Below are 25,716 nucleotides of genomic sequence, written 5' to 3' on the forward strand. Positions count from 1 at the left end.
GCTGGCCACTTTTCCCAACATCATTTATTAAACAGGGAATCTTTTCCCCATTGCTTGTTTTTGTCAGGTTTGTCAAAGATCCGATGGTTGTAGATGTGTGGTGTTATTTTTGAGGCCTCTATTCTGTTCCATTGGTCTATTTATCTGTTTTGGTACCAGTACCATGCTGTTTTGGTTACTGTAGCCTTGTAGTATAGTTTGAAGTCAGGTAGTGTGATGCCTCCAGCTTTATTCTTTTTGCTTAGGATTTTCTTGGCTATGCAGGCTCTTTTTTGGTTCTGTATGAAATCTAAAGTAGTTTTTTCTAATTCTGTGGAGAAAGTCAATGGTAGCTTGATGGGGATAGCATTGATTCTATAAATTACTTTGAGCAGTATGGCCATTTTCATGGTATTGATTCTTCCTATCCATGAGCATGCAATGTTTTCCCATTTGTTTGTGTCCTATCTTATTTCCTTGAGCAATTGTTTGTGGTTCTTCTTGAAGAGGTCCTTCACATTTGTTCATGCCCTCTCTTATTTTCTTGAGCAGTGGTGTGTAGTTCTCCTTGAAAAGATCCTTCACATCCCTTGTAAGTTGTATTCCTAGATATTTTATTTTCTTTGTAGCAATTGTCAATGGGAGTTCACTAATGATTTGGCTCTCTATTTGTCTATTATTGGTGTATAGGAATGCTTGTGATTTTTGCGTATTGAATTTGTATCCTGAGACTTTGGTGAAGTTGCTTATCAGCTTAAGGAGATTTTGGGCTTAGACGATGGGGTTTTCTAAATACACAATCATGTCATCTGCAAACAGAGACAGTCTGACTTCCTCTCTTCCTATTTGAATACCCTTTATTTCTTTCTCTTGCCTGATTGCCCTGGCAAAAACTTCCAATACTACGCTGAATAGGAGTAGTGAGAGAGGGCATCCTTGTCTTGTGGCAGTTTTCAAAGCAAATGCTTCCTGCTTTTGGTCATTCAGTATGATATTGACTGTTGGTTTGTCATAAATAGCTCTTATTATTTTGAGATACATTCCATCAATACCTAGTTAATTGAGAGTTTTTAGTGTGATGAGATGAGCTGGGTACCTCAGGTGGAAATGCAGAAATTATCCGCCTTCCTCATTGATCTCACTGGGAGCTGCAGACCGGGGCTGTTTCTATCTTGCCAGCCATCACACGCGATTTGTTTAAATTTGATGAAGTTACACTTTTAAGGACTTTGGCCATATCTTGCATGAAACATTCACTCAAAGCAGATGTAACAACAGGCCATACGAAGGGATCTTTCATTTATGGTCTATTATAAGACAACCGAAAACCTTCCTGGCCAATATCCTGGCACAGAAACTTTTGGAAACATTTCTGTAACGTACTGGCTAGAGAATTATCTGCATTTATATACCCTGTTAATGCAATGGTGAGAATGTTTCTAAAATATGTTTGCTGGTCGATTTAATTTGAGTAATTTTACCAGAGATAACTCATTTCTATTATTAACCATGGTATTTAACAGGATACTAAATTTGATCTTTTTTTTTTCTTATAATTACTTAGCTAATTAGTGAATCATTGTTACCGATCTAGATACGGTTAACAGAAGTGCAGATAAATGCCAATTCTAGAATAAGACTTTTCCTTTCAAAAAATACTTTTAGTCTAGAAGAAGAACACATTTATTTTATTCACATTCTTTCTAAAACTACTTTATTGAAAAAAGTGTGATTGGCATATAAAAAACTGCACATAAGTAATGTATAAATCTCAATAAGTTTGGAGATGATTATACACCTGTGAAGCCATCACCATCATCAAGGCCATAAGCATATTCATCATCTCCAGAGTTTTCTCTTGTGACCTTTATTATCGTTTTTTTGTAAGATCTCACCCTTTAGCAAATTTCGTATACAATACAATATTGTTAGCTATAGCCACTATACTGTATAGCAGGTCTCTGGAACTTATTTTTAGATCCAAGAGTTTCCTAATTAGAATGCTAGCTAGACACCACTGGAGTGAATTCCTGATTAGAGCAGCCATCTGCATGTGGGTTGTAGCTTAACCAATTAACAAACCCATAACGATACCCTCTCTGTTGAAAGATTTAAAAACATATTTGTTCATTTTACCAATGGCACACAGTTTTTGTCATTCTGGCTCCAGGCACAATGGAAAACCAGTTTCATTTTGCACTCTTGGCTCCATAGATTGCCAGTGTCTAGGTACTTCAGTAATTCATCATCTGCTGTATTTGAACGTTTGTCTCCCCTCCAAAATTTGTGTTGCAACTTAATTCCCAATGCAACAGTATTAAGAGTTAGGGTCTTTAGGAGGCAATTAGACTATGGGGTCTTCACCCTCATAAATGGAATCAGTGCTTTGTAAGAGCACTAAAGGGAACTAGCTGAGCTTTTTTGCTCTTCCAGCTTCTGCTCTGTGAGAACACAGCAGTAAGGTGGCATCTTGGAAACAAAGTTGGAGCCCTCACCAGACACTAAACTTGTTGGTACCTTGATCTTGGGTTCCCCAGGCTCTAGAACTCTGAGGAAATAAATTTCTGTTCTTTACAAATTTCCCAGCCTGTGGCATTTTGTTATAGCATCAGGAATAAACTAAGATGTCATCTTTACTAATTTTTTAATCTCTATAAACAACATCCAGTGCCAACTCTGCACAAGGCAGTGCCCAAGAGCAAAGCTGCACTCGAAGGTGAATAAAACTCCAGCTTTTAAACTTTCTGAAGTTAAAGATGAGTAAAACTTTCATTCCCTTATATATAGTACTAAAAATAGCAAGTCATAACTAATCATATGTCCTTTGAGGGTATGTGTAATTATTTTATTCATCTTTAATTAAGCAAATGGCAGTGTCATATCATACCCATTGACATGTAAAGATTTTACAGAGAACTACACCCATTAACCAATAGATATTTGTTTATGGGACTGAATCATGACTATAACTCAATGCCTTGCTTCTTTTAGTAGAGATGCCAAAAACAATGACAGAAAATACATCCTAATCTGTTCAGAATTAAACAGTTAGAGGCTAAATCCCAGCACTTTTGCGAAATAACTGTGTCTCCCAGACAACTCTTACTCTCTGTGAACCCCCATCTTTTCATCTGCAAAAGAGGAATGAGAATCTTCTGCTTAGTAGTTATGGTAAAGTTTAGGAAGCTATGTGACATTTCTAATGACATTTGTTTCACTTACAGAATTCACTCAAAACTAAGATTAAAAATGAATTAATTATCTAATGATAATGTTTCATACAGTTCCTATTCATGCTCCCTTGATCTCTGCCACTCACAATATAGTATATAAGCATTATTCTGGATTGGAGTGTAAAATTGATTTATGAATGTAAGTTTATTAAATTATATCTGTCTTTGCATACATAGAGTTTTAAGTGCTTCATTTTGACCACAACATATCAATGTATACTTTACTTATTTTTGATAGGGCTTCAGCACATTTTTATCTAGATAAATTTTATAAACTTTATGTGCTCAAAGGGTTGTCCTATGTCCTCATCATTAGTAAAATAATTATGAAAATGAGTTGCTATCTTCACCATATAAGTTAATGCCATCTTTGCTTTTAGCCTACATAAATTGAATTAAATTCTACTGAATTATTATGGAATTTCTGGCCTTGTAATGATAATTTTGAAAAAAAATCCGTCAAAATATTTTGAGTAGCTACTGGATGCTTGATATTGTGTCAGAAGTCAGTGATCTTATTTAAGCCTTACATCTGTTCTTCAAAGAAGGTATGATTATATCTATTTTATAGATGGGATTCGGAAGATCTCTTTAACTTTATTTCATATATATTTCAGCTCATTACAATTAGATTTCTATTGTCATCTGTCTATTGAAAGTTCACCAGCAAATATCATTAGTGATTTCCTTATTTATAAACTCAATGAGTATTTTGAGTTCCAATGTTACTTGGATTTGCCAAAATTTAATACTGTAATCTCTTTTCTTTTGGAAATCCTTTCTGGGTTATTCCATAACATCATTCATCCCTGGATTTTCTCCTACATCTTCGGGCAATGCTTCCTAGTTTCTTTTGTGAATCTTTCTCCCTGTGTCTATACTTTAAATATTGGAATTCCACAGATATCTAACATCATGCTTTTTCTCATTTCTTTGTCTGTGTAGCCACCAACTCCAATCTAATTTACTTCAATGAATTCAATAGTTATCTCTATGTTGACTATTCCCATATCAGTACGTCTAACCCAAAACTCCACCTAGAACCCTGACTGGAACTGAATGAACCACGGGCACCTCAGATTGATGTATTCCAAGTTAAACTCATAATCCTTCTATGGACTGAGCCCTCAGCTCTAAGCTTCACTAATTTCACACACGCACATCTCTCAACTCTTAATTTTCTCCTCTACCTCTAAATCCTTCTTCAGAGAAAGGCACCATTATTCACTTGTTTTTTCTCAAACAGAAGCTGCAGCCCATAAATATAAGCATTGGCCAAACCCGAATCCATTTTTCTACCTAACATCATACAAATAATTGCCTCCTCTATACTGACTGCTACATTCAACCACCAGAAAATCCTTACAAAAGATTCCTCCCAGCTTAAATGTTTTTATTGCTTTTCTTGATTTTTCAGGTTAAATCTTTAGTTTGCAATATGCTAATGTTCTCTAAACTTGCTTAATCATAACAAGAAAATATATTCTTGCTTGTATCCAAATTTCTAAGTGTCACACCTGGAAAGTTAACTTCAGTGGTTCTGGGAGAGCATGAATTGCTATAATTCTATACATTTTAACAAGCCCCATGGATCCTAGTGAACAAGCAAATTTGATAAATAATCGTATATTACTCTCTTTATAGTCTGGTAGCTGCCCATTTTTTACTTTACAAACTGTCACTCTTTAGCAGTCCACAATATCTAACATCATGCCTGGCATTTTACTACTGGATGAGTTAAAGAATAATCTTGTCAAAATGGGATTCAAACCTAGGATTATCTGACTCCAAAGGGCATGTTTTTGTCATGCATTAGACAAAGAGTGACGGAGAAGTAAAAATAGAATACAGTGAAAAGAAAGAATTTACAATCACCTCGTTAGAAGCTGATGGTAGGGTCATATAAACTTATCACTCGCTATATTTCCTTGGGGTAAGTGCAAAACTTATTCATACATGCAGGAAATGAGCTGAGCATCTCCTATGAGCCAGTCGTTTCACCAGCACTAACAACAGAGTGATGTTTAAGACAAACACATTCCCGGTTCTTATGAAGTTCCTGTTCTAGTGGGGAAGACAGACAACAAATGCCTAAACACACAAGTAGGATAATCACACACAGGTAAGCATTTTGAAAAACATAAAATGCCCATGAGATACACAGGGAGTTGTACTTCAAATAGCCTGAGAAAGTCTGAGTATGGAGGTAATACTGAAACTGAAAGATGAGAATATACCATGTGACAAGCTAAAAAATGTTGGATTTCCCAATGTTAAACTTTTTATTTCACCTGCACTTGGTATAGATGAAAAAATATCAAATAAAAGACTTGAACATTTTTAAGTACTTTATTTACTTACTAAATCATCCATTTGGGTCGTAGATTATTGTGTCAATGTTTCAATAGTGAAACAGCACATACTCTGGCATTCATTAAGAGATCACACATCGATAATCCTTTTTATAGTAGTACTAGGGAAATAAACTTTTTGCTTAATATTTTTTGTTCCTTTTTTGGTGTTTCTTTTTTTAACATGTATTTTAGGTTTGGGGGTATATGTGAAGGTGTGTTACACAGGTAAACATGTATCATGGGGCTTTGTTGTACGGATTATCTCATCACCCAGATATGAAGCCTAGCACCTATTCATTGTATTTTCTGCTCCTCTTCCTTCTCCCATCCTCCACCTACAAGTAGACCCTGTATCTGTTGTTTCCTGCTTTGAGTTTATAAATTCTTATCATTTAGCTATCACTTGTAAGTGAGATCGTGTGTTATTTGGGTTCTGTCCCTGCATTAGTTTGCTAACGATAATAGCCTTTAGCTCTATCCATGTTCCCACAAAAGACATGATCTCCTTTTTTATGGTTGCATAGTATTTCATAGTGTATATGTGCCATATTTTCTTTATTCAGTCTGTCATTGATGGACATTTAGGTTGATTCCATGTTTTTGCTATAGTGAATAGTGTTTTAATGAACATGTGTCTTTATGGTAGAATGATTTATATTCCTCTGGGTATATATGCAGTAATGGGATTGCTGGGTTAAATGGTAGTTCTGTTTTTAGCTCTTTGAGGAATCATGATACTGCTTTCCACAATGGTAGAACTAACTTATGGAACCACCAAGAGTGTATAAGTGTTCCCTTTTCTCCACAACCTCACCAGCATTTGTTACTTTTTGATTTTCTAATAGCCATTCTGACTGGTGTGAGATGGTATCTCATTGTGGTTTTGAATTACATTTCTCTAATGATATTGAACTGTCTTTCATATGCTCAGTGACCACATGTATATCTTCTTTTGAGAAGTGTCTGTTCATGTTCTTTGCCCACTTTTTATTGTGGTTGTTTTTCTCTTGTAAATTTGTTAAAGCTTCTTATAGATGCTGGATGTTAGATCTGCATCAGATACATAGTTTGCAAAAATTATTCTCTCATTCTGTAGGTTGTTTGTTTACTCTGTTAATAGTTTATTTTGCTGTGCAGAAGTTTTTAAGTTTAATTAGATCCCACTTGTCAATTTGTGCTTCTGTTGCAATTGCTTTTTGTGTCTTTGTCATGAAATCTTTGTCTAGGAGGGTAGTTCTTAGGTTGTCTTCTAGGGTTTTTTTTTAGTTTTGGGTTCTACTTTGAAGTTTTTAACACATCTTAAGTTGATTTTTGTATGTGGTATAAGGAGGGGTCCAACTTCAATCTTCTGAATATGGCAAGGCAGTTATCCCAACATAATTTATTGAATAGGGAGTCTTTTCCCAATTGCTTGTTTTTGTCAGCTTTGTTGAAGATCAGATGGTTGTAGATGTGTGGCCTTGCTTCTGGGCTTTCTATTCTGTTTCACTAGTCTATATGACTGTTTTTATACTAGTATGATGCTGTTTTGGTTACTGTAGCTCTGTAGTGTAGTTTGAAGTCAGGTAACATGATGCCTCCAGCTTTGTTCTTTTTGCTGAGGATTGCCTTGGTTATTCAGGCTTTTTTTGTTGTATATGAATTTTAAAATTATTTTTTCAAGTTCTGTGAAGAATGCCATTGATAGTTTGATAGGAATAGCACTGAATCTATAAATTGCTTTGTGTAGTATAGCAATTTTAATGATATTGATTCTTTCTATTCATGAGCATGGGCTATTTCTCCATTTGTTTGTGTCTTCTCTGATTTCTTTGAGCAGTGTTTTGTAATTCTGGTTGTAGAGATCTTTTCCTCCCTGATTAGCTGTATTCCTAGCTATTTTATAATTTTTATGGCAATTGTGAATGAGACTGCCTTTCTGATTTTGCTCTTAGTCTGGCTGTTGTGGTGTATAGCAATGCTAGTGATTTTTGTACATTGATTTTGTATCCTGAAACTTTGCTGAAGTTGTTTGTCAGCTGAAGAAGCTGTGGGGCTGAGACTATGGGGTTTTCTAGATATAGAATCATGTCGTCTACAAACAGAATGCTTTACTTCCTGTTTTCTATTTGAGTGCCCTTTATTTCTCTCTCTTGCCTGATTTCTGTGGCTAAGACTTTCAATGCTATGTTGAATAGAAATGGTGAGAGAGGGCATCCTTGTCTTGTGCCTGTTTTCAAGGAAAATGCTTCCAGTTTTTGCCCATTTAGTATAATGTTGCCTGTGAGTTTTTCATAGATGGCACTTATTTTGAGGAATGTTCCTTCAATGCCTAGTTTATTCAGAGCTTTTAACATGAAGAGGTATTGAATTTTATCAAAAGCCTTTTCTGCATCTATTAAGATTATCATGTGATTTTTGTCTTTAGTTCTGTTTTTGTGATGAACCACATTTATTGAATTGTGTATGTTGAACCAACTTTGCATTTCAGGGATAAAGCCTACTTGATCATGGTGGATTAGCTTTTTGATGAGCTTCTGGATTTGGTTTGCAAGCATTTTGTTGAGGATTTCTGAATCAATGTTCATCAAGGATATTGGCCTGAAGTTTTCTTTTTTTGTTGTGTTTCTGCCAGGTTTTGGTATGAAGACAATGCTGGCCTTATAGAATGAGTTGGGATGGAGTCTTTTCTGGTCAATTTTTTGGAATAATTTCTATGGGAATGGTACTGAAGTTGGCTGTGACTCTATTAGGTCCTGAGCCTTTCTTTTTTTTTTTTGGTTGGTAGGCTATTTATTACTGATTCAATTTTGGAGTTTGTTATTGCTGTGTTTGGGGAATCATTTTCTTCCTGGCTTGGTTTTGCGAGGGTGTGTGTGTCCATGAATTTATCTATTTCTTTCAGCTTTTCGAGTTTGTGTGCATAGAGGTATTTGTAGTAGTTTTTATGGTTGTTTTTATTTCTGTGGTATCAGTAGTAACATTTCCTTCATAATTTCTAATTGTGTTTATTTGGATCTTCTCTTTTTCTCTTCTTTATTAGTCTAGCTAGTGGCCTGTCTTATTAATGTTTCCAAAAAACCAACTCCTGGATTTATCTTTTGAGTGGTTTTACACGTCTCAATTTCCTTCATTTTAGCTCTGAGTTTTGTTACTTCTCATCTTCTGCTAGTTTTGTGGCTGATTTGTTCTTGCTTCTCTAATTCTTTCATTTGTCATGTTAAGTTGTTAGTTTGAGATCTTTCTAACTTTGTGATGTGGTCATTTAGTGCTATGAATTTCCCTCTTAACAATTCCTTAGCTGTGTCCCAGAGATTCTAATATGTTGGATCTTTGTTCACATTAATTTCAAATAACATCATGATTTCTACTATAATTTCATTATTTACCCAACAGTTATTCAGGATCATATTGTTTGATTTCTATGTAATTGCATGATTTTGAGGGATAGTCTTAGTCTTGAGTTCTACCTTTATTGTGATGTGGTCCAAGAGTTTGTTTGGTTTGATTAGGCTCTTTTACGTTTGTTGAGGATTGCTTTATGCCCTATTATGTTGTCGATTTTAGAGTATGTGTCATGTGGTGATGAGAACAACATATATTTTATTGTTTTAGGGGTGAAGAGTTCTGTAAAGGCCTATCAAATCCATGTGGTCCAATGTTGAGTTTCAGTACTGAATGTCTATGCTAATTTTCTGCCTCAATGATCTGTCTAATACCATCAGTGGAGTGTTGAAATCTCCTACTATTACTATGTGGGAATCTATGTCTCTTTGTATGTCCCTAAGAACTTGCTTTATGAACTTGTATGCTAATGTGTTGGGTGCCTATGTATTTAGGACAATTAGGTCTTAATTGAACCCTTTAACATTATGTAATGCTCTTTTGTCTTTTTAAAAAAATCTTTATTTTGTCTGCAATTAGGATTATAAACCCTGCATTTTTCTGTTTTCCATTTGCTTGGTAGATTTTCCTCCATCCCTTTATTTTGAGTCTATGAGTGTTATCACCTGTGAGATGGGTCTCTTGAAGACAGTATACCATTCGGTCTTGCTTTTTTAATCCAGTTTGCCACTCTGTGCCTTTAAATTAGGGCATTTAGCCTGTTTACACTCAAGGTTAGTATTACTATGTGTGGGTTTGATCCTGTTATTGTGCGGTTAGCTGGTTATTACATTGGTTTGTTTGTGAGGTTGCTTTATAATGACACTGATTTGCATGTTTAAGTGTGTTTCTGTGTTAGCTGGTAGCATGATTTTTTTTCTACATTTAATATTCCTTTCAAGATGTCTAGTAAAGCAGGTCCCTTTCAAGATGTCTAGTAAGGCAGGTCTGGTGGTAATGAATTCCCTCAACATTTGCTTATCTGAAAAGGATCTTATTTCTCCTTCACTTAGGTAGCTTAGTTTGGCTGGGTGTGAAATTCTTGGTTGATGTTTTTTTCTGTAAGAATTTTGAACATTAGCCCTCAATTTCTTCTGGCTTGTTGGGTTTCAGCTGAGAGGTGCACTGTTTGCCAGATAGGGTTCCCTTTGTAGGTGACCCGCCCTTTCTCTCTAGCTGCCTCTAACATTCTTTCTTTCATGTCCATCTTGGAAAATCTGACAATTTGGGGATGTTCTTGCATAGATCTTAGAGGGGTTCTCTGGATTTTCTAAATTTGACTGTTGGCCTCTCCAGCAAGGATGGGAGAGTTGTCATGGACAATATCCTGAAATATATTTTCCAAGTTGTTTGCTTTCTTCTCTTCTTTTTCAAGAATGCCAATGATTCATAGATTTGGCCTCTTTACATAATCTCATATTTTTGGAGGTTTTGTTTGTTTCTTTTTTTCTTTATTTTTGTCTGACTGTCTTATTTCAGGGAACCAGTCTTCAAGTTCTGAGATTCTTTCCTCAGCTTGGTTTATTCTTTCATTAATACTCGTGATTGCAAAAATTCTTGTATTGTGATATTCAGCTCTTGTATTGTGTTATTCTTGTATTGTGTTATCTGTATTGTGTTATTCTGTATTGTGTTATCTGTATTGTGTTATTCAGCTGTTATGCTCTTTTATTTTTTTTTTCTTTTTTCCTTTTTCACCAGTGTTTTCATCCTTCAGCTCCTGTATTATTTATTGTGATTCTTATTTCTCTTGGATTGGGTTTTGCCATCCTACTGAATCTCAGTGATCTTTGCTTCTATTCATATTCTGAATTCTATTTCTGTCATTCCAACCAGTTCAGCCTGGTTAAGAACTTGTTGGAGAACTGAGCATGGGTGTTTCTTTAACTGCAGTGCAGGTTGATTATAGTCAATCAACTTATTTTCTGGATGTTTTCACCTGGCCAATGCTTTGTGCAGAGTCTTTATTTGAAGCTACCTGTCTCTGGTTTCAGAGGGGGGTAAATTAGCATGGTATTTTTGGTGTTGAAATTTTAGGGTGTGATCCAGCAGGTGGCACTTAGGCTTATTAGTGAGTTGGTAGACTCTTGCTCAGTTGTGTGGTTCCCTTATGTTTCCTCACAGTTGCAGCCATGTTGCCTCTCAATGTTCTGAAAGCATGCATTCCTTCCTACCTTGAGTGCTGGCAGTAGATCATGACTTGACATTCCTGGGTTGCCCACTGCAGCTCTGGGGAGATCTCAGTGTTTATGTTCCTTCCCCAACTTGGAGGCAGCAGAGGGAGGGACCTTAGTAATGACTGTGGTCAAAAGTGGTTTGCTTGTCTCCTGGAGGCTCCACCCCAGAGAGATGCAGAACAGGAATTGCGTAGTGCAATCAGCCGTGGGTGGAGGTTCTGTGCTGTGGGCCCAAGCCAGGAGTTCTCTGTCTGGTGACAAGCAGTGGGGGATATGTGGGACCCTTGGGAGACAGACTGGCCTCCTCTCCTTGGTTAGACTGCAGTTTGTTGGAGGTGTGAATAAGGCATTTAAGATCTTTGCTATTTTGTTAGTGCAAGGGTAAGGGCAGTTCCACTGCAGAGGCAGTGGCAAAGAGACTTTCAGTTGCCCCTGGAGGCTCTGTCCAGGGAGTTGGTGAATTTGTACTAGCTCAATAGCTCTGGTGGCAGGTGGCTGGGCCCCAGGCCTGGAGGACTTGCCCATTGAGGAGATATGGGAACAAGGACCCAGCTAGCAGTCTGGTCACTTTTCTGTGGGGCTGCTGTGGTATGCTGGGAGCCCACTCCAGTCTCTAGTTGCCTCAGATTTCCCAGCACCTGGAGGTATCACCAGTGAAGGCTGAGAAACAACAAAGATGGGGGCCTGACACTCTCTCTGGGAGCTTCATCCCAGGGAGGTGAGGTATGGGCCTGTTGCTGGCTCAAATGCACCTGTAGCAGGTGGCTGGAGACCCCAGTTGGGAAGTCCTACCCAGTGAGGAAAATTGGGATCACTGACCTGCTTAACAAATTAGTCTGGCCACATTTTCGTAGAGCATTTATGCTGTGCTGGGGGTCCACTTCAGCCTGCAGTTACCTTGGATGCTCTGAAGCCTGAATATTACAAGGCCTAAGTTGCCCAAATGGGAAAGATGGCAGCCCACCCCTCCCTCTGGGAGCATTGTCTCAGGGAGGATTCAAATCTCTGTCAGCTGGGGAACACGGGCAGGGGTGGCTGGAGGCCCCTTTTGGAAGGTCCCACCCAGTGAGGAGGAACAAGATCCAGCACCTGCTTGAAGCAGCAGTCTGGCCACATTCTGGTAGAGCAGTTGTGCCGTGCTTGAGGATCCCTTCTACCCCTGGTAAGCTCAGATTCTCCAAAACCTAAAGGTTGGAAAGGCTAAAGTGCCCAAAGAGTAAAGATGGCCACCTGCCCTTCCCACCAGGAGCTCCTTTTTAGGAAGTGCAAGGCTGCTCTGGTGACTGGCTGGAATGTCAAGTCAATGGGTCTTATTCTGTGAGGTGCCATGGAAGTGAGGCCTGCAGGCCGTCGCTGATGAGCCCTCTGGATTCAGCCTCTTTCCTTGGGTTATATGCAGGGGTCTAACCTCCCACTTTGCTGGAGTTGCACTTACTTTTGCCAGGAAGCCCGAAGCCCAGGTATCTAAGGTCCCAGGGTCTCCATGAGTGCCAAAAATACATGTAGCTCTGTTTGTCCGACTGAAGGCCCTGGTGGAGTGGGTTCACAAGGAGATCTCCTGACCTGAGGGTTGCAAAGATCTGTGGGAGAAGTGGGGTTTCCCAGGTCACACATTCACTCACTGTTTCCCTTGGTAGGGGAGGTTGTCCTGGCTCCGTGTTGCTCCTGGGTGGGCTGTCCTCCTGTCTTGCTTTTCTTCGTTTTCCATGTGTCAAATTGTTTCTTTGATTAGTCCCAATGTAAGTACCTGGATGTTTCAGTTGAAGGTGTTGTATCTACTCACCCCTTCCATTCCTCTCCATGACAGCCACACACACTAGTTGCTTCTAGCTGGCCATCTTGGCCACTCTCAATATTTCTTATTTTATAGATTTTTTTGTGTGTGTGGTTGTGTGTAGTGTTTGTTATAGAACACTCTATTTGTGATTTTGATAAGAAGAATATGCCAACAAAAGGATTTGCACAGCGCACTAAGGGAATATTAGTCTATTCATTATTTGAAATATCTTACATGATATTGTTATTAAAATAAAGATTATTATTTTATAAAAGTATTCAATGTAGAAAGCCACTGAATACTAAGATCAATAAGTTACTGGAAAGACAATAATGAAATAAAACAAATATTTCTGGAAAACAGAGATTCCTAAATCAAAGATAAGTAATTTTACAAACACATTGTAAAGTTTCTACCAGAAGAGGCCAGGTGTGGTGGCTCATGCTTGTAATGCCAGCATTTTAGGAGGCTGAGGTGGGAGGATTAATTAAGCTTAGAGGTACCTGATCAGCCTGGGTCTGATCTCTGTAGAGATCTTGTCTCTACAAAAAACACAGAAAAAAAAAATTAGCCTGGTGTTGTGGGTGCACCTGTAGTTCCATTTACTCAGGAGGCTGAGGTGGAAGGATTGCTTGTGCCTGGAAGGTAGAGGCTATAGTCAGCTGTGAATCACGCCACTGTACTCTAGCCTGGGCAACAGAGCAAGACCCTGTCTAAAAAAACAAAACAAAAACAAAAACAATAAAACGACTCTACCAGAAGAGAAACTCTCTTCACATTAAATATGTTTGACAAAGATATCATTGCTTACATATAACCAGAATTGGAAACAAAGTTTCATTCTGAATGGTGGTAAGTTTCTAGTGATAGGAAGAGCACCAACTTTGGTGAGCATGCCTTTATAGGTTGTGTAAGACAGAGAACATTTTCGTGGTTAGAGAGGAGCACAAGATGTTATTTTAATATGTAACTTTGCCCAGTACTCCCATTTTTAATAAAACAAACTATTTTTCACAAATACATTTTAAAATGCAATATACAATATCTTTCTCAAGAGGTTCGATTTTCAGAGGTAAATTTTATATCAAGAGTATTGAACAAATTTTTCAATGTTCACAAATGTTCTAATTTAATACAATTCATTTAATACTATGACACATCAATGTAATTTGTAGATGTTGATTGTCTAGCTTTCAGAAAACTTAATAGAAAAAAATCATTCATTACAGAGGTCTTCATTTTTACATCTATAAGATTCTGTTTAGTAATGATAACCACCTGAAAAGAATAAGAAAATAAAAAAAATTATTTTAAAAGTCCTTGTCATATTAGTTAAAACCCATTGAACTCTATATATTAAATATATTTTAGAGTCAATTTTGCATTGGACCTTCAATATTTTGGTGGAAAACTAATTAATTCACCAAAAAGAAAGAAATAGAAATCAATTAATAGGGATTTACAGAGTACTTATGGAATGTTCAGCTTTGGGCTGGATGCTATAGAAAAAGGATGATATTTAAGAGTGAATCACTACCTTCAAGAAAATTACAGTTTGATTGAGGAATTGCATTAGCTCAATGAAAATAATTTTGGAATAGCACAATGAGGAATGGAGATGATTGAAAAAGTTTCATAAAGCAGCTGAGAAAGGTTGGGGCTTGAAGAACAAGTAGGATTTTGAAAAGTTCAAGAGTATCAGAAAAATGATGGTAACATTTCTTGAGCCCTACTAATTTCTAGATATGGTGCTAAATTAATCATACACATTTTTTACCTTTAATTTTCATAGCAGTCCTATGAGACAGAAAAAGTTATTGCCATTTTGTAGTTGAAGAAACTTAAGCTTAAAGAAGTGAATGAATTTACCCACAGTCCACAGCTTATGTATTGCAGAAATGGGTTTAAATATAGGCCTGTTTCTCTCCCCAAAATTTATGATGCTTTGCCCATTACAATATTTCAGAGGTGAGAACTGCTATGATAAAATATAGAGGCAAGGGAGACTGCTCATCTGAGAGAGAAAAAGAAAAAAAAAATCAGTAGGTACCTACAGAACTTGAGATGTTTTCCCCTCAAGTATTGCAGATTTCAGAAGTTTCTTTGGGCTTATTTTACCTCTTTATGGAATAATATCCATAAATCTGTCTCCCTTAACTCAAAGTACAGCATTGCTCTGCCTCCAGTTGCTCACGTTATCCTTGAGTTGTTTTATATATTCACCCCTTTACTAATGCTTTAGCAAATTCTGTTGTCTCCATCTCAAATATCTCTCCTTGTTCTTGTGTCTCCACCTCTGCCTAAATACATATATCAATTTCTGTATTGATATCTAGATTTATTTTTATCTAAATCTATATTTGTGCAGTTAACCCTTGAAGAGCATGGGTTTTAACTGTGCAGGTCCACTTATACATGAATTTTTTTCAACCAAAATGGATCAAAAATACAATATTTCCTAGATGCAAAATTTCCTATGTACAGATTCCTCAGGACCAACTGCAGGACTTCAGTATGTGCAGATTTGGGTATATGTGGGTGTTCTGGAACCAATCCTCTGATTATTCCAAGGAATGACAGTATATCTTTATCTCTATCTATATACCTTATCTTTAATTCTATATCTGTGTCTATTTCTCTCTGCATATCTGTATCTAAATTTCTGTTTCTATTTACATCTATAGCAACATACCCCATCTTTGTACTATATCTACATATATATGTCTGTACCTATACCTACATATGCACCTACACCTTTACCCATGCTTAATTTATTTACACCTATATCTATACTTATACCTACATTCATCTCAAATCCATCTTCACTGGAACCAACCTAGTCCAAGACATTATCATCTCCTAATTGGATTACTGTAATAGTTCCCTTACTGCTCTTCCAACTGCTATTCTTGAACCTCTATAATCCTTTAAATATGTAAATTAGTTCACACAAATTTCAAAAGTTTCCAATGTCTTCCCTCACACTAAGAATACTATGTGAATTTCAGTTCAGGGTCTATTGACTACTTTTCCTCCCTCATCTCCTTAAAATCTCCCTCTCAGTCACCAAGCCCTATCTGCTATAGCTTTTGCTCCTTTTAAATACATCAATTTTTGATGCTTTAGGGTTTTTGTACTTGCTATTATTTCTGCCTAGTATAGTCTGCTGTCAGAAGTAAGCATTTTAGTTTCTTTTTGCCATTCAGGACTCAGTTCAAATGCTGCCTAGGTAGAAAGCCATCCTTGATCACTCAACATTATGCTGGAGACTCTGCGGTGGATTAAGGATAGCAACGCATGCTTTGGTACCTCTCCTTTGGAGAGGTAGAGTTTATATAGCATCTCCTTGAGTCTGGGTGGGCTCTGTGACTGCTCACACCGAGAGAATATGGTAGAAGTGTTGAGTCAGTTTCTAGGCTCTGGCCATAAGAAGTTGGCGAATTTTACTCACATTGAGAAGCAAGTTGCCATGTAACTACAAGTGTGAATCCCCTTAACTGCCATACTTTGAGAAACACAAGCCACGTGGAGCGGCTCTTAAGGATAAAATGCCATGTGAATATAGAGAGAGAGACAGAGAGAGAGATGAACACCCTGAGAGACTCCGAGGTGCTAGACGTGTGAATGGTTTTTGGAAGTGAATCTTCCTGCCCCAGCTGCTGCTGTGTGGTTCATAGACACACCATCCAGCTGAATCTTTCCAGAATTCTCAACCCACAACAACTGTAAACAAAACACAATGTTGTGTTAAGCCACTAAATTTTGGAGTAGTGTGTTACATAGTAATAATTAATCAGAACACATGTCCAAGTATGGTTTATTCACACTATCCTTTTAATTTTTCTCCTAGTTATCACTGCCTGAAATGTCTTCCCTCACTTCCTTCTTCCCTCCTTTCCTTCCTTTCATCCTTTCTTTTCTTTCTTTTCTCTGCCTCTATCTTTATTTCCTTTTTTTTGGTACCTATTTATTGCCTCAACTATAGATTATAAGCCCTACATAAAAGGTAACTTTGTGAATCTCTTCTCTACTGCATCTCTAGCACCTAGAAATGGGCCTCACCCATTTGATATCTTTATGAAGTTGGTATCTTTAAATATTTATGAAATAAACAAAATAAGCCTGTGCACTTAATTATTCTAGCTGCGTATTGTCAGTATTTACTCAATCAAAGGTGTGACACCCATCCTTGTACATAAATACACAAATAAAAGTCTTGCTAAAATAATTTCACTTATAAGTGGGGGAAAGAATACATGAAATAAGCTATTCTGTAGTTTCACAATGTGATGGGTTTCAGCAAAGTAGGATGCTTGAATGGGGTAAAAATTATACTTCTATACTGCTTTTTGGCATTAGACTTCAGTGGGATTCCTAATAGTTGGCTCAGTGCCATAATGAGCTTCAAAGAGAAAAAAAAAATCATAGGTTTTGAAGTAGCTTAAAACACACCCTTTAGCTCCTCAGTACTAGAGCTTGTAGCTGGCAGAGTTCCAAGTCCCTTTTCTTCAGCTGCATGGTGACATGGAGCCCGCCATGAGGATCCTGGATGCTCGGCTGCCTCTGATCTGAGGAGCTGACACAGAAATAACTTCCATTGCTCATAGATGACTCTTCACAAGGCCAGAGTTGGTACTGCTCTCCAAATACCAACTCGAGGCCATTTGAGAACTCCTGCTGTGGAGAAGATGAGGTTTTCAAGATATAAAGACGAGGACCTTTCACATCCTCGCTCTTTGTGCTTAGTATAAAGACAGAAAAGGCAGCAGAGAGTTAGAGAGGTTCTCGTCACCCATAAAGTAACTAAACTGAACTGGCCACTTCACAGACACTTCCTATGCTGCCCACCAGCCCGTCTCCGTGTTCCCCTCTAAGATAATTCTCTCCTGCCTCTGTTGTCACAGGGCTGAGCAGCCACCTTCTTTTGACTTTTGCAGTGTGCAGGGCAACTCCCATATTCAGGGCTTTTGCACAGGCTATTCACTCTGACTGGTACTTTCTGAACTCTGACCCTGCTCACCCCATTCAAAATCAAGGCATCAGTTTAAATGTCACTTCCTCTGGAAAGGCTTTCTGTTCCCCTAGGCTAGGTTTTTTTCTCTCTGCTACACAATTGTATTATACCCCTTGTTGCAAGGGACACCTCCATATTTAAGCAGTCAATCCACTATGTCAAGTATTTTCTGAGATTAACCAATCAATCAACAGTGTTATGCATGCTCTGGTGTTAGTAAGCTCAATAAAGGGAGAAATCAGGCTTGCTTTGTTCTTTTCTGTATCCTGAGGACATAGCATGAGTCCAAGTATAGATCAGACAGTCAACAATTGACGAATTAATGGTTGATAGGTGGATGGATTACAGGGATACTCTCTTTTATTGATTTTCACCTCTTGGATCTGGAAGAATCTGTGTATCCCTAGTGAAGGTGAGAGTCTTCATGCCTCAGTTCTTTATTTCTAATCCTTATAGGTCACTGATCTGTTCAATGGCAGCTTTAGCTGCAGCCTGTGTTCTGGACCAGTCCTAACTTGAGACAGGAGGTGGATAAAATGCCCATTCTCTAAGGCCCCCATTCCAAAACCTGGCTCCCAGATGACATTTCTAGACACACACTGGGCCAAAAGGGAACCTGTTACCTTGAAGAGAAGGACTCAGTTTTGGCAGGATCCATCACCTGCTTACTAAAGAACCCTTGGACCCTGAATAACCAGTGGTGACACCCAAATAGTACGCTGTGGTGGCTATGGTGAAAGACTGCTTCTGTTTGAGAAAAGCAGAGGATGAAGTAAAGATGACTTTGTCTTGCACCGTGGACACCAGATCAGCCACAGTGGGGTAGAGCCACAGGCAGGCTCTTGAGGTCCCTAAGTCTAGGCCGAAGTTCTTAGACATTTATGCCCTGAGTTAGAAGGGTGAGTACTAGACCTGGTAGCATTCACCACAAGCTGACTGAAGAGCCCTTGGGCTTTAAGTGAATATGAGCAGTGGCCTGGCAGAACCTGCTTTGGGCCGGTGGTGGTGGTGACCACACCACCGGAGAAAGCTTCTTCACTGGAGAAACCTCATCTTCTCCACAGCGGGAGTTCTCAAATGGCCTCGAGTTGGTATTTGGAGAGCAGTACCAACTCTGGCCTTGTGAAGAGTCATCTATGAGCAATGGAAGTTATTTCTGTGTCAGCTCCTCAGATCAGAGGCAGCCGAGCATCCAGGATCCTCATGGCGGGCTCCATGTCACCATGTAGCTGAAGAAGGCTACACTTCTTCACCGGAGAGGCTCTTCTGCCTGTGGAAAGGAGAAGGACGAGTGGGAAGGGCTTTATATTGTGGTTTGAATGCCAGCTTAGCCACGGGAGAAGAGAATGTCAAGTAAATTTCTAAAGTTTTTGACTTCGATCCCTGGCTCCTAGACAGCATTTCTGGACCTGCCTAGAGCCTGAAAGAACTCACTGTACTGAAGGAAAAGACACAAACCTGATTGGCTTCACTACCTGCTGCCTGTAGAGCACTAGGGCCTTGAGTGAACATAGATGGTAACCGGGTAATGGTTAATAAGAGAGGAGAAGGTCATTATATAATGATAAAGTGGTGAATTCTGCAAGAGAACAAAACAATTATAAACATATATGCATTTAACACTGGAGCTTCTAGACATATACAGCAATATTACTAGAGCGAAAGAGAGCAATAGACCTCAATACAAGCTGGAGACTTCGACACTCTACTTTCAGCATTGGATAGATCTCCCAGACAGAAACTCAACAGAGCCACATCAGACTTAAGCTGCACTGTAGCTAAAAATTAAAACCTAAAAATTAAAACAATTGAACCCATGGACATAGAGAGTAGAAGCATGGTTACCAGAGGCTGGCAAGGGTAGTGGGGATAGATAGACGTAGGAGTGAGCTGGACATGGTTAATGAGTATAAAAAATAGTTAGAAAGAATGAATAAGTAATAAAGAATTGTAATTTCTTCAGAACTTGGCTTCTGGACTGGGGGTTCTAGCAAAGGAAAGGTCTTTGCTGCCAGCACTATGCCTTTGTCTATTCTCTGGGTGAGTCCCCAGTTGCACAGAGTGGGGATTTTCCTGGATATAGCTATGAGGTTCTTTTTATGATGTTAGTGATGGGTGCCATATCTACACATTCAACAAAGTGTCTGTTGGAGAGCTGCTGCGTCCATTTTTTGCTCATAAACGTGAAATGCAAGATGATCAGAGCTTCCTGAGTATCTTTCCTGTGATCGATCCAGACAGTGCCAGTCCCCCAATTTATTCTGGGGAAAGTAAATAAACCTTTGAAGATAATCATCAATAGGAAGTTTCTGTGTGCCCATAGCCAGACTAAGAACTTTTCTGCTAGATACACAAAAGTACAAAGGGATCGAAGGGAAAGATCAGTCATTTTGTAAGCCATGAACACAAAATAAATATATTAATTAGGGGAAAATTACATTTTACATATAAACTTTGTCATATTGTTTTCTTTGGGGCTTATGTTTATATTTCTGTTCAATAAATATTTTGAAATTTTAAAAAAAGAATGAATAAGACCTAGTATTTGATAGCACATCAGGGTGATTATGGTCAATAATAATTTAATTATACATTTAGAAATTACTAAAAGTGTATAATTGGATTTTCTGTAACACAAAGGATAAATGCATAAGGGGATGGAGACCACATTTTCTACGATGTGACTATTGTGCATTGCATGCCCGTATCAAAATATTTTATGTACCCCATAAATATATATACCAACTGTGTACCCCCCAAAAATAAAAATAAAGACTGGGTGTGGTGGCTCATGGCTGTAATCCCAGCACTTTGGGAGGCCGAGGCAGGCAGATCATGAGGTTAGGAGATCGAGACCATTCTGGCTAAGATGGTGAAACCCCATCTCTACTAAAAATACAAAAAAAAATTAGCCGGGCGTGGTGGCGGGCACCTGTAGTCTCAGCTACTTGGGAGGCTGAAGCAGGTGAATGTGTGAACCCAGGAGGCGGAGCTTGCAGTGAGCCGAGATGACACCACTGCACTCCAACCTGGGTGACAGAGCAAGACTCCATCTCAAAAAAAGAAAAAAATCAAAAATAGTAAAAGAAAACTTAAAAAATGCCCATTCTCTTATTCATGAATTTCTTAAAATGTTGTTTTTCATAATAAGGGCTCTAAAGCCTTTGGTGCTGTTTGCTGGAGTCTCAAGTATATCCTTTCAGGATATTCCATTATGATAAAGGAAACCCAGTGCACTTAATTCAAGCCTAAGCTTTTGCAGTATGTTGCAATTACTGAAACATATTTAAGTATCTAGCCTAGTCCTTGGCATATGGCAGTGACTCATTAACTGGTAGTCATCATTATCAACATGATTATTGATTATTAGTCAATGTTACAGTCACTTGGGCAGGCTTCCCCTCTCCCTGTGAGTTCCATGACCACTTCTTACATCTCCACGACATTCTTTCAAACAGGTCCAGAATTTTTTACTCTGACCCTAGTCTATAAACTAAGGCTTTTCTCTCCTTGCCTGTTTTTTTCTGATGCTGCTGTCATGCTTCTCAGCAAATAACTGCACTGTATTTGTGCTAGAATCTCACTTATTGAGGCTCAGTACATCTATTGAAAACCCACAGCTACTTTTTGAATCCCTCCCTTAGCAGAATCATTTAAACCGATATTAGAGATCATTACAACTCTTGAATATGATTGCTATATCCTCCAGTCTGAAATACTAATATTAGAGTCATTGTATCTGAGCATCTCTAATCTCTAGTAGTTAAGAGTCTGGAGATTAATTAGAGTCAGACACACAAGTTTTGAACAATGTTTCCTTTACTTAGAAGTTCTGAAAATTTGGAAAAATTGTTTAATTCTTAAGCTTCTCTTTCGCCTTCTATAAGATTGAAATCACTAAAAGTACCTGACTCCTAGGGCTACTGTAAAGATGAAGTGAGATGAAATGAAATTAAAAGACTATTAGCAAGCCTGTTCTCCTCCCAAGTCTGTCTGCCTACCTGTGACTACCATGTTTTACTTGGTCTTAACCTCTATCCCAAGACTGTGCTACATGTGTCTGGCTCAAACACTGCCCCTGTGTATTAACTGAAAGCACACATACATTATTCATCTCCTGGGACTTTGGGAGTTGGAGATTGAACAGATGCCAGTATTTTAAGCACATTTTGAATGCATTCATTTGTATAATCACAGTAGCAAATATTCTTTTTGTAATTCTGTTATTTCCTGGGAAATCTTTCACATGAACTAGACTATTGAGTTTTCAAAAAAAAAAGGAAACCAACTTAAAAAAATAAACAATTACAAGTGCAATCATTTTTTTTGAAGTTTTCTAATTTGACTTCTGCTTCCAGAAGATGAAGTAGACATACTTCCCTCATCATCATGCTAAATGCAACTAAGAATATTTTTACATATAAATATTGGAATATTTATATATAAAACAAACATAAGACATCTTTGAAAGATATAAGAGAAGATGGTTGATTGGTCAAGATTCTTAGGACCTAAAGAATAACATGGTGATCAGTTACCTGGGTTTACCTTTTGCCTCATATATCCTGACCTAGAGCTAATGAAGCCAGTGAACTAAAAACACCAACTTGCACAGATGTCAAAATTTCCAACTAAAGCCCTAGACAAAGAATTGGAAAGGGACAGCCTAGCAAGACAAAAAAATTTGGAAAAAACCTGCTCTATTCTAGCTAAAGCTCTGACCCCATCCTACCAGCAAAGGCTGAGTAGGGACCCACTCAAGGCTATTAGCAAAATCCCAATGCCCCTGCTGGGCTGGTTTTGAAGGTCATGTAGAAAGCCCGGATTGCAATTCCTGCTGGCCAGTAACGAGCTCCTCATTCACCGTGTTAGTGCATGTAATGTGGGAGCCTGGATTTCTACTCGTGCCTGGCAATAATGTTCTCATTCTCTAGCTGGGTGGTGTCAAGGAGACCTAATGTAGAGTATGATCTTTCACCATCACCCAGTGGTGACAAGGGCAGCCCCACTGCTGTCAGTGGAGACAAAATGGGAGTCAAATCCCCTATTTCTGTCTAGGAGTAATGAGGAAACTTACCTAACTTCTGTGTCAATGAATGCTGAGTACCAAGCTGAAATTCTACTTCTGTGGTGATGCCTTCCTCTTTCCTCATCAGAGTTATATAAAAGAAAGCCAGCTAAAATAGAAGTTTTAATAAGATTGAAAATTTTGTGACATAAAAATTTCCAGTTGTCTTTTAAAAATGGTTTGTCATATCAAAAATCAGTAAGATCTCAAACTGAATGAAAAAAAGACAATCAAAAGATGGCAACACTGACATAACAGAAATGTTAAAATTTTCTGACAAAGATTATAAAGCAGCTATCATAAAGCTACTTTAATAAGCAATTATGAATACTCAAAACAAACTGAAAAGAGAAAGTCTCAATAGAGAAATAAAAGTTATAAAATAAGCTTATAACCGAAAGTTAAAATTTTTAAAATAAAAAGTACAGTGGAGGAGCTCAGTAGCAAGATGGATAGGGCAGATAATCAGTTGGCTGAAAAATAGAATACTAGAGGCTACCCAATATGTACAACAAAGAAAAGATAGACTAAAAAAATGAGGTAATCCTGAGAAACCATGTGACTATCATAAATGATCTGACTTCCATGCCACTGGAGTTCCAGAAGATAAGAAAGAGGACAAGGCTGAAAAACTATCCCAATAAATAATGACTGAAAGCTTCTCAAATTTGTTCAAAAGACTTTAATCTACAGATTGAAGATGAGTGAACACAAATCAGAAAAAGAAAGAAATCCATGCAACAATACATTGTAATTAAACTTTTGAAAACTAAGGGCAAAATATCTTGAGAGTGGCCAGAGAAAAATGACACATTACCTTTAGAAAAATAACAATTAGAGAAAAAGCTGGGAAGCTAGATGAATATTTTTCACAGCCTGGAAGAAACTGATTGTCAACCCAGAAATCTATACCCAGCAAAAAAAATTCGTCAGGAATGAAGAGGAAGTAAAGATATTCTAAAATGAGAAAATAAAACAAAATTAATGTGTCTAGTCTCAGACCTATTCTACACTGATGGCTAGAGAACGTTTCTTTAAACATTAAGAAACTGTAAAATAAGAAACTCTTTAAGATCAGTGAAGAGGAGAGAATAAGGTAAGAAAAATTTATAATAGCAATTCCTTCTTCTCAAGCTTTCTAATTTTTTTGATAGTTGAAGCAAAAATTATAACAGTGTAAAATGTGGCTATAAATATATGCAGAGGAAATATTTAAGACAACTATATTATAACTAGGGGAGGGCAAAGAGAACTAAAGAGAGAGATAATTATTATGATTTTTTGAGTAATAAAATAACGTCACCAGTAGACTGTGATAGAACACCATACACACACATACATGCACACACATGCACAAACACACACACACACAATGGAATGCCTAGAATAACAGCTGAAACAGCTACATAAAGTTTTATATATAGTTTATCTATAGTATTTTAATATACACAAAAGCACTTCTGCTAAATCTCAATAGAATTCTAACAAACTTCAAGTGAATCACAGAAAGGCAGGAAAAAAAAACAAACGAGAAGCTGAAAGAACAAACAGCAACTAAAAATGAAATGGAGGGCTTAACGTATTAATAATTACATTAAATGTAAATGATGTAGTTACACCAATTAAAAGACAAAAATTGGCAAAATGATCCAACTATTTAAAAAATAGATATATCATGCAAAGAATTGAAGGAAATCAGAAGTGGCTACACTAATAATAGACAAAGTAGTCTTCAGTGTATAGAAAATTACTGGAAAGACAGCAGGATCCATGCACTGATAAAAGTTAAAGCCTATGAAAAAGACAGTAATCTTAAATGTATATGCACTAAGCAAAACAACAGAGCCACAAAATGCATGAGGCAGAAACTGACAGAACTGAAACAAAAAATAGACATTCATTATTATACTTGGAGACCTCAACACCCCTCTCTCAAAAATTTATAGAAAAACTAGGCAGAAATTAGTAAGGGTATAGAAGAACTCAACAATACCATCAACCAACAGTATTTACTCGATATTTTTAAAGAAACAACAGCAAAATACACTCATTTTCAAGTGCTCATGAATCACATGGTTGTATCCAGGGCCATGAAATAAATCTTGAAAATTTAAACTAACTAAAATTATACAGAAGGTGTTTGCTTACCACAATGGAATTAAATTAGAAATCAATAACAGAATTATTGCCGAAAGTCTCCAAACATCTGGAAGCTAAATAGTATATTTGTAAATAATCCATGGGTCCAAAGGTAGTCCCAAGAAAAATTTTAAAAAGAATATTTAATTGAAAGAAAATAAAGCTTATTAAAATATGTTAGACACAGCTAAAGCAGTGATAAGAAGAAAATTTATGGAACCAAATTCAAAAATTAGGTTAAAAAAGCAGTTTCAAATCAGTAATTAAGCTTCCTTATCAAAAACCTAGGGAAAAAAGACAAACCAACAACAGCAACAAAAACCCCTGGCTCCTTTATCAAAAACATACTAAGCAAAACCAGGCAAACAAAAGCCAAAAGCAAAAACAAAACCAAAAAAAACCTTACAAAGGACAAAATAAACCCAAGTAAACAATGGAAGAGAATAATAAACGTAAAAGCAGAAATTAATGAGCTTGAAAATGTTAAAACGTAGAAAATTTAGCAAAACCAAGAACCAATTATTTGAAAAGATTAATAAAATTGATAAACATCTAGCAAGACTGAGAAAAAAAGTGAAAATACACAGATTACCAATATCAGTAATTTGCTCA

This window comes from Mandrillus leucophaeus, unplaced genomic scaffold (genome assembly GCF_000951045.1).
Source record: "Mandrillus leucophaeus isolate KB7577 unplaced genomic scaffold, Mleu.le_1.0 Scaffold393, whole genome shotgun sequence".
In the NCBI taxonomy this organism is placed as follows: Eukaryota; Metazoa; Chordata; class Mammalia; order Primates; family Cercopithecidae; genus Mandrillus; species Mandrillus leucophaeus.